Source organism: Cibotium barometz, chromosome 43 (genome assembly GCF_041138505.1).
Source record: "Cibotium barometz isolate CiBa-2024 chromosome 43, ASM4113850v1, whole genome shotgun sequence".
NCBI classification, from domain to species: Eukaryota; Viridiplantae; Streptophyta; class Polypodiopsida; order Cyatheales; family Cibotiaceae; genus Cibotium; species Cibotium barometz.
In genome coordinates, this window is record NC_141088.1 from 622,852 (window position 1) to 630,830 (window position 7,979).

The 7,979-nt window shown below is 41.2% G+C and overlaps 2 pseudogenes across 2 annotated transcripts; both read right to left on the minus strand.

Moving 5' to 3' along the window:
- Nucleotides 1-605: 605 nt before the first annotated feature.
- On the minus strand, nucleotides 606-1,882 carry LOC147613400 (ammonia transport outward protein 2 pseudogene; annotated as a pseudogene). The gene has a single exon (XR_015263153.1). The product of XR_015263153.1 is annotated as an ammonia transport outward protein 2 pseudogene (transcript).
- A 2,618-nt stretch (nucleotides 1,883-4,500) lies between these two features.
- Nucleotides 4,501-5,578, minus strand: LOC147613401 (ammonia transport outward protein 2 pseudogene; annotated as a pseudogene). The gene has a single exon (XR_015263178.1). The product of XR_015263178.1 is annotated as an ammonia transport outward protein 2 pseudogene (transcript).
- Nucleotides 5,579-7,979: the final 2,401 nt, after the last annotated feature.

Sequence of the window (7,979 nt, forward strand, 5' to 3'; positions counted from 1 at the left end):
ATATGAAACTTATTCCAGATTCTCTCCCTTGAGAAAACCCCTGAGGAGCAGGAGGCAACTAGGATAGAGCTTAGCACACCTAGCCCATTGTAGGTAGCTCGTCTCACTCGGCTTTCATGGAGGCAAAATAAAAAAAGGTGCACATGCTTTCAATTGAAAAATATTTAAGAAAGATGATGTGAACTTAAGTACTTATGTAATGTATGAAAACATAGGTGCATTGAAAGAATTTATATATATCTATTCTTTATTTTCACTATTCCTATGCCTTACATGTCGTAGGCTCGTCAGAGGTTCGGGAGAGGAAGAATTACACGTGGCAAGCAAGAATTACACATAGCACATTCGAGAGAGGAAGAATAACATGTCGCAGGTTTTGGAGAGGAAGAAAGAGCTTTGGCATAGGTTTGGGGAGAAAGAGAGAGGGAAGAGAGCGGAGCTCCTGGTCATTCACTAGTGTAACCTATGAAAACAAATGTACATTGAAAGAATGAGAGTAGAGACAATGTGTTAAGCCTCACATCAACACGTCAAGAAGATATCACGAGAACAAGAAATGCACCTTCTTCAATGTTTTCGGTGTAAAACAAGAAGATCTACGTCAAGAAGAAACAAGGTGGTAAGCCTCGTATTACCGTATTTAAAACACATTACCATTGACATATGGTGTAAATCAGCCCAAGCTGGAGACGGAGGTGGGTGGTGGGGCGATCTTGCCGACGGGGAGGGTGAGAATAGGATGCTCCTGGCTGGCGAGGAGTCCAGAGAGGGCGTTATACCAGGCGATGATGGCGGTGAAGACGCCAAAGAAGCCACCGGCACGCTTGACTTTAACATTCTGCTTGTATTCAGCAATGGTGAGGAGGGCAAACGTAATGGAGAGGAACGCGAAAAGGGCGACAAGACCTATGGTGGTGCGAAAGCTGGCAATCAAAAGAAGAAGAGTAAAGATGGTCCAGGAGAGGAGGAAAATGGCGATCGCGTCCACCTCCACCGATGCGTCAACGGAGGCGTAGGCGGAGGCTACGCCGAACGACGGGATGAGGATGGCGGCGTAGGAGAGCCAGAAGGCGCCGTAGGAAGTGAAGGCCGTGGCACCGAAGGTGTTGCCGGCGGCAAACTCCCACATGCCAGCCAGCGCTTGGGTGACTCCTCCGTAAAACACAGCCGCCCCCACCACGGCGTTAACCGGGCTGGCCTCGCTCATCCCGATGATTCCCGCATTATAGCACGACAGCACAAACGTTGTAAGCGCGAAGCCACAAAGCCCTAGCGGCCCCGGATTGCCCATATTTTGCCTCATCTTGGAGTTAGTCCCAGCTGGTCGACTTGCTTATGGAGCTTTGCCTGCCCTGGCTTTAAAAAAACCTAATCAAATGCCCTCCCAGCAAATCACATGCCCTGCGCAGCCTTGCTACCCGCTGAGCCGAACGAGAGCAGCTTTCGAAGCCCTTCAGATTCAAAATCACAGAGACAGAGAGCACTTGATGCCTCCTCTTCTCCAAAACGCGAACACTGCCCTTCTGTCAACCCTCCACAATGAAATAATCCCTTCTCTTCTACACCCAAGCAGCAGTCACCCTACTCTTTCTGTGTTGAATTGAGTAGAAATCAAAGGCCGAGTAGCTACTGGATGTCTGGCTGTTGGTGTCAACGAAGATGGTCTACTTGCGAGAAACGGCACCCATCCACTTCTTCTTGGCTTTTCTCCGTAGCCCAGTTGCATTTGAAGATAAAAAAGCTGGCCACACAAGAGTCCTCACCCACACCCACCCACAGCCACACCCACCCACAGTGGGGCCCATTGATGTGTGTTGGGAATTTGACCTTCTTGAAGAAGGGTAAAGCTTCAACAAGATCAAATTCCCAATACATATCAGTGTTTAGAGAAAACCCACAAACCTTTATAACACACCTTTATAACACACCTGCAAAATTCATAATCTTACTTGTAAATTTTATTTTGCAATTTTAAAGATCGACAAAATTTTAAACATTTTAGTTATATTTTAGTAAAAAAACTTGTAAATATTCAAGAAAAACTTGTAAATTTTAAAATTGCAAGTTTTAAGATCTAAGAAGAAAAATATTCTCCGTAAACATTGATACACATCCTACAAAACAATGGCCCCACTTGAAAAAAAAATTTGTTGCATCAACTTGAAGCAAACTTTCCCAAATTTGAACTAGTTGTAAAGTGTAGGATGAAGTGAATGCACCTTTACTAGAACCTTGATGATGGAAAGAGTCAAGAAAACTATTTTGTGACTCGACCAAAGCACTTGACTACTAACATTGTCAAGATCTTTAAGATACTTGGAGAAGGAATTTTAATTCTCAACCACAAAAAATTAGAGCATAACATATGCTTGCACAAATTAAATGCATAAACATTAATAAGAAACAAAACTAAATAAACAAAGATCGATGAAAAATAGAGTAGAGATCACCATTAACACAAGATTGGGTTGAATCTCTCCTGGATGAGTGTGGCCCTTATAATACTCACCCATATTTATATGTATTAAAAAAAGCTTGTTTTTCAAAAAGATAACTTTCAAAAATAAAGCACAAGTGCTTTTAGAGTTTTTTAGTGTAAAAGCTCTACAAAAATATAGGAAACTACAATTAAAAAGTCTTGGGATAACCAAAAGTATAAAATACTATTTGGTATGTACAAAAATATGAGGCCTTAGCCTTACAAAAATATTAATGCCTAAATATAAAACCATAAAAGGTATTCACATGTTTTCCAAAATATCTCATAGTGATCTAATACATGTTCTACCAACGATTAACACATAATCTACCCACTCAATCATCTTGCCTACATTCAAAATAATATTAGTCAATGCACACAGCTGCTTAAACACATTAATCTTGATCATATCATACCAACGCATACACAACTGATTAAACACATTAATCTTGATCATATCATACCAACACACACACGCACACCTGATTAGACACATTAATCTTGATAAATGATATAAACAAAAGACACATACAAAATTAAATATCCCAAAGTAAAATTATAGGCTTCCTCTAACACGGATCTAAATTTCTAGGGAGATAGAATTTAAATAAATTTATAAGACTTAATTTAAATTCAAACAATTGATCAAACACCACATGATCATAATCAATATATTCAAAAATAAATAAAAATACTTAGCTCACAAAGGCTTGACTCCAAGATTGGGTGCAATCACCCTCCCTCGTGTATGTATGGCCTATTTTCTCCCACACATGAGTATTTACGAGATACTTTATTCCAATTTAGGCCATAGTCTCCAAAAATATAAAAAAAGTACTTTTATTGCACGACACTCTGTTATTTACTTTTTTAAAATAAATCAAAATGTGCACAAGCTAACACATGTATACACAAAGCTTGTTTACAAAAATGGTGTGTCAGTAATAAATTTGTGCTACTTCTCTTCAATCCTCGGAATCCTCTTCACCTATAAAATAACCAATAATAAATTGGTAAAATATATATTACATAAGCATACAAACTATCCTCACACACATGTTTTTCAGGCGTAAGTAAACTAGGAATCACCCTACATACGAACTAACTGAAACAAATATTAGAGAGCCCAAGCATACATCAATATCCACCAAATGTATTAATATTTATAATGGCATCACTCATGATATTAACATAATTTGACATGACGTAAAGATAATCCAAGTGTCCTCGAATTATCTAAGAAAGTAGAATAATATTTTTAAGAGGGCTTAAAATATATTCCCATAACATTTCCTCTTACTTGAGTTTGTATGTATGTATATATATATATATATGTATGTATGTATATACATACATACATACATACAAATGTATGTATGTATATATGTATACATATATACATATATATATACATACATATATATAGTTATATATATATGTATACATGTATATATATATACATGCATACATATATATATATACATACATGCATACATATGTATATATGTATATATGTATAATATATATATATATATATATATGCACACCGGTTAACAATCGACTGCCAAAAGGCGACGGGTCTCGTCCACTCGTGTAATAAAGGTACACTTGTTAAGCCTCACAATCAATACATCAAGAAGATATCACGAGAACAAGAAATGTGTTAAGCCTCACAATTAACACGTCAAGAAGATATAACGAGAATAAGAAATGCACCTTCTTCAATGTTTTCGACGTAAAACAAGAAAATCTACGTCAAGAAGAAACACGCATTTTAAGGTATTTAAAACACATTACCATTGACATATAGTGTAAATTAGTCCACTCGTGTAACAAAGGTACATTGAAAGACAACTTGTTAAGCCTCACAATCAACACGTCAAGAAGATATCACGAGAACAAGAAATGTGTTAAGCCTCACAATCAACACGTCAAGAAGATACATGACGAGAATAAGAAATGCAACTTCTTCAATGTTTTCGGCGTAAAACAAGAAAATCTACGTCAAGAAGAAACACGCATTTTAAGGTATTTAAAACACATTACCATTGACATATGGTGTAAATCAGCCAAAGCTGTCGACGGAGGTGGGTGGTGGGGCGATCTTGCCGACGGGGAGGGTGAGAATAGGATGCTCCTGACTGGCTAGGAGTCCAGAGAGGGCGTTATACCAGGCGATGATGGCGGTGAAGACGCCAAAGAAGCCACCGGCACGCTTGACTTTAACATTCTGCTTGTATTCAGCGATGGTGAGGAGGGTAAACGTAATGGAGAGGAAGGCGAAAAGGGCGACAAGGCCTACGGTGGTGCGAAGGCTGGCGATCAAAAGAAGAAGAGTAAAGATGGTCCAGGAGAGGAGGAAAATGGCGATCGCGTCCACCTCCACCGATCCGTCAACGGAGGCGTAGGCGGAGGCTACGCCGAACGACGGGATGAGGATGGCGGCGTAGGAGAGCCAGAAGGCGCCGTAGGAAGTGAAGGCCGTGGCGCCGAAGGTGTTGCCGGCGGCAAACTCCCACATGCCAGCCAGCGCTTGGGCGACTCCTCCGTAAAACACAGCCGCCCCCACCACGGCGTTAACCGGGCTGGCCGCGCTCATCCCGAAGATGCCCGCATTATAGCACGACAGCACAAACGTTGTAAGCGCGAAGCCACAAAGCCCTAGCGGCCCCGGATTGCCCATATTTTGCCTCATCTTGGAGTGAGTCCCAGCTGCTCGACTTGCTTATGGAGCTTTGCCCTGGCTTTGTGCTTGCTTTAAAAAAACTAATCAAATGCCCTCCCAGCAAAACTGAGCCCACGAACGAAAGAAGCCCTCCTTCCCCTTCAGATTCAGAGCGCAGGAAAATCACACTTGTCCGGCCTCTTTTGCCCCCCGGACAGAGAACAGCTGATGCCTCTTTCCCCAAAACTCAACAACTCGTGGGACTGCACTACCCTCCACAATGAAATAATCCCTTCTCTGCTACACCCAAACAGTCACCCTGTTCTAGACACGCTTAATTGAGTAGAAATCAAAGGCCAAGTAGCTACTGGCTGTCTGCCTGTTGGTGTCATTTGCTTGCTCACATGAGAAATGGCACCTACCCCAGTTCTTCTTGGTTTTTCTTCTTTAATAGCGAAGTCTTTCAAGATAAAAGCTGGCCACACACTGACAGCTAGCTTTGTAAAGACCTCGTCAGCCTGGCCGGTCCAAGTCGTAGTGGCCGCTGTTCGCGTGTGAACAGCCTCTTAAAAGTTGGGAAAGTAAATATAGAAGGGATACTTTCATCATCTTAAAATTTTGCATAGATTATTAAAATACACGGATATCATGGGATTTCTTAATTACCCCTGGAAGGCACATGCTACATGGGGTTTTACATAGTGATGAGGAATTCAATGTCAAAACTTCTTTTTCCGTGTTTTGTTTTAGTTTCTTGTTCTCACTTTCCTTCTTTTTCCATAATTTATCCTTTGCTATGTTTATAGTATATCCTATTGAAGAGTTCATCTTTTAAAATGATCCTTTTTAGCGTAGAAATTATTAACCATCCTTAAAACCATTATGGGCTACACCACTCAACACTCAAGGTTTGTTTCCATGTTAACATCTTTTTCAGATGATGCAAGAAGGCTTCATACATGATGTATTAAATTGACTTTCACATATGGAAAAGTAGACTCTAATCATGATTGACTTTCACATATGGAAACGTGGACACTTATGAACCTAGCCAATTTTAACAGCTTCATAAATTTCCTCCCAAAAATATGGGAGATTTTCATGGTGTTCATACTTCTTGTTTTTTAAAGTATAACTTTAGGCATCCATCTCTTTTGCAAAGTCATCATACCGATGGATACATGCATCAATAGAAGGTGTAGTGCCCAAAGAAAAACCATCCACCTCCATAACACATATGGACTCCATCATCTCATGCACATCAATATCTCTTGAAGACGACTCCAAGTCAACCCCATGAAAAGATGAATCATTCCAAGAATCTCGGTGCCAATCCACATGTGTTTTTTGTCCCCACCAATCATTAATCAATTCGTCATAAATCCAAGTATGAAGAATCCTTGAGAAAGGTAAACAAGGCTCGTTCACACAACCATCAACGAGTTGTGAATTTTCAGCCATCACAAAGCTCATCATTGGCTCACAATGGCCCACTACATTAACACATAGAAGTCATGGAGGCACTTGAGCATGTTTGTTTCAATGCACGGGTTATGTGGCATTGGAGGAGCAAACCATGAGAAGTTGTAAAGAGGTTTTAGGTTCTTGGCTTGCTCCTCATGGAAGAGATTTCATGCCAAAGCAGCAAATCGGTACATATTCGGGGTTAATCCATAGGCTGGCATGGTGCCTTACTATAGTACTAGTCCCATATGTATGGTTTGAGAAGGAATGGATGCCGCCAGGCCGGCTGCTCACCCATGAGGTCAAACATGATGGGGCGAGCTGCGGGGCAAGGGGCTTGTGGTAGCCGCCGCATTGTCCAGGGGGGTTCTCTCACTTCCATGTTGAAAAATAGGTAGAGGGAGAGAAGACACACACACAGGAACAAACCCTAATGTATATTACAAACCCTAACCATAGAGGGAAGCCATCTCCCTTCTCACACAATGCATAAAGCCATAATCCATAATACACTAGACACACTATGAGTTGTGTCCACACACATTTAACCCTAGCTAATGTCCACACACTATGACCAGCTTGACGCGGTCATTTATGTCTCACACATGTTCCTATCTAACATGCCAGCACATAGCACAGCTGGCACACACTGACATCGAGCTTGAATCTCAACAGCCCCTCTCAAGCTCATAATCACCATAGATGAAGATGTAGATGAGCTTGGGATATCAAAGCTCTCAACACTCCCCCTCAAGCTCATCCCACGTACTCCCAACATAGTACGGAAGTACCCAAACTTCTCCCTGCTAAGTGGCTTTGTAAAGATGTCACCTGCTCGTCATTCTTCACATACTGTAGATCCACTGTACCATCTAGCACCTTCTCTCTGACAAAGTGATAATGGACCTCTATGTGTTTGGTCCGAGCATGAAATACTGGATTCTTGGGGCTAACTGTATACTGCTCATGTTATCACAATGAATGACATCTTTGCCCATCAATAGGCTCACCCAAATTTGCCAAAGAGACTCTTTAACCATATTCCTTCACAAGTAGCAATGGCTGCACCTCTGTATTCAACCTCTGTACTAGATAAAGCAATAGTAGGTTGCTTCTTGCTGCTACTCCAACTCACCACGGCACTTCCAAGTGTAAAGGCATAACCACTAGTAGACCTCTTGTCATATGAGCTACCTGCCCAATCAGCATCTGTGTAGCCATGTATATCCAAGCCTTTACCATTCTCATATAGAAGACCATAATGTGCAGTGGTCTTTACATATCGCATAATGCGTCTCACTGCATCCAAATGAGGTTTTCTGGGACTCTGCATAAATTGGCTTACTAGCCCCTCAGCATAATTCAAATTCG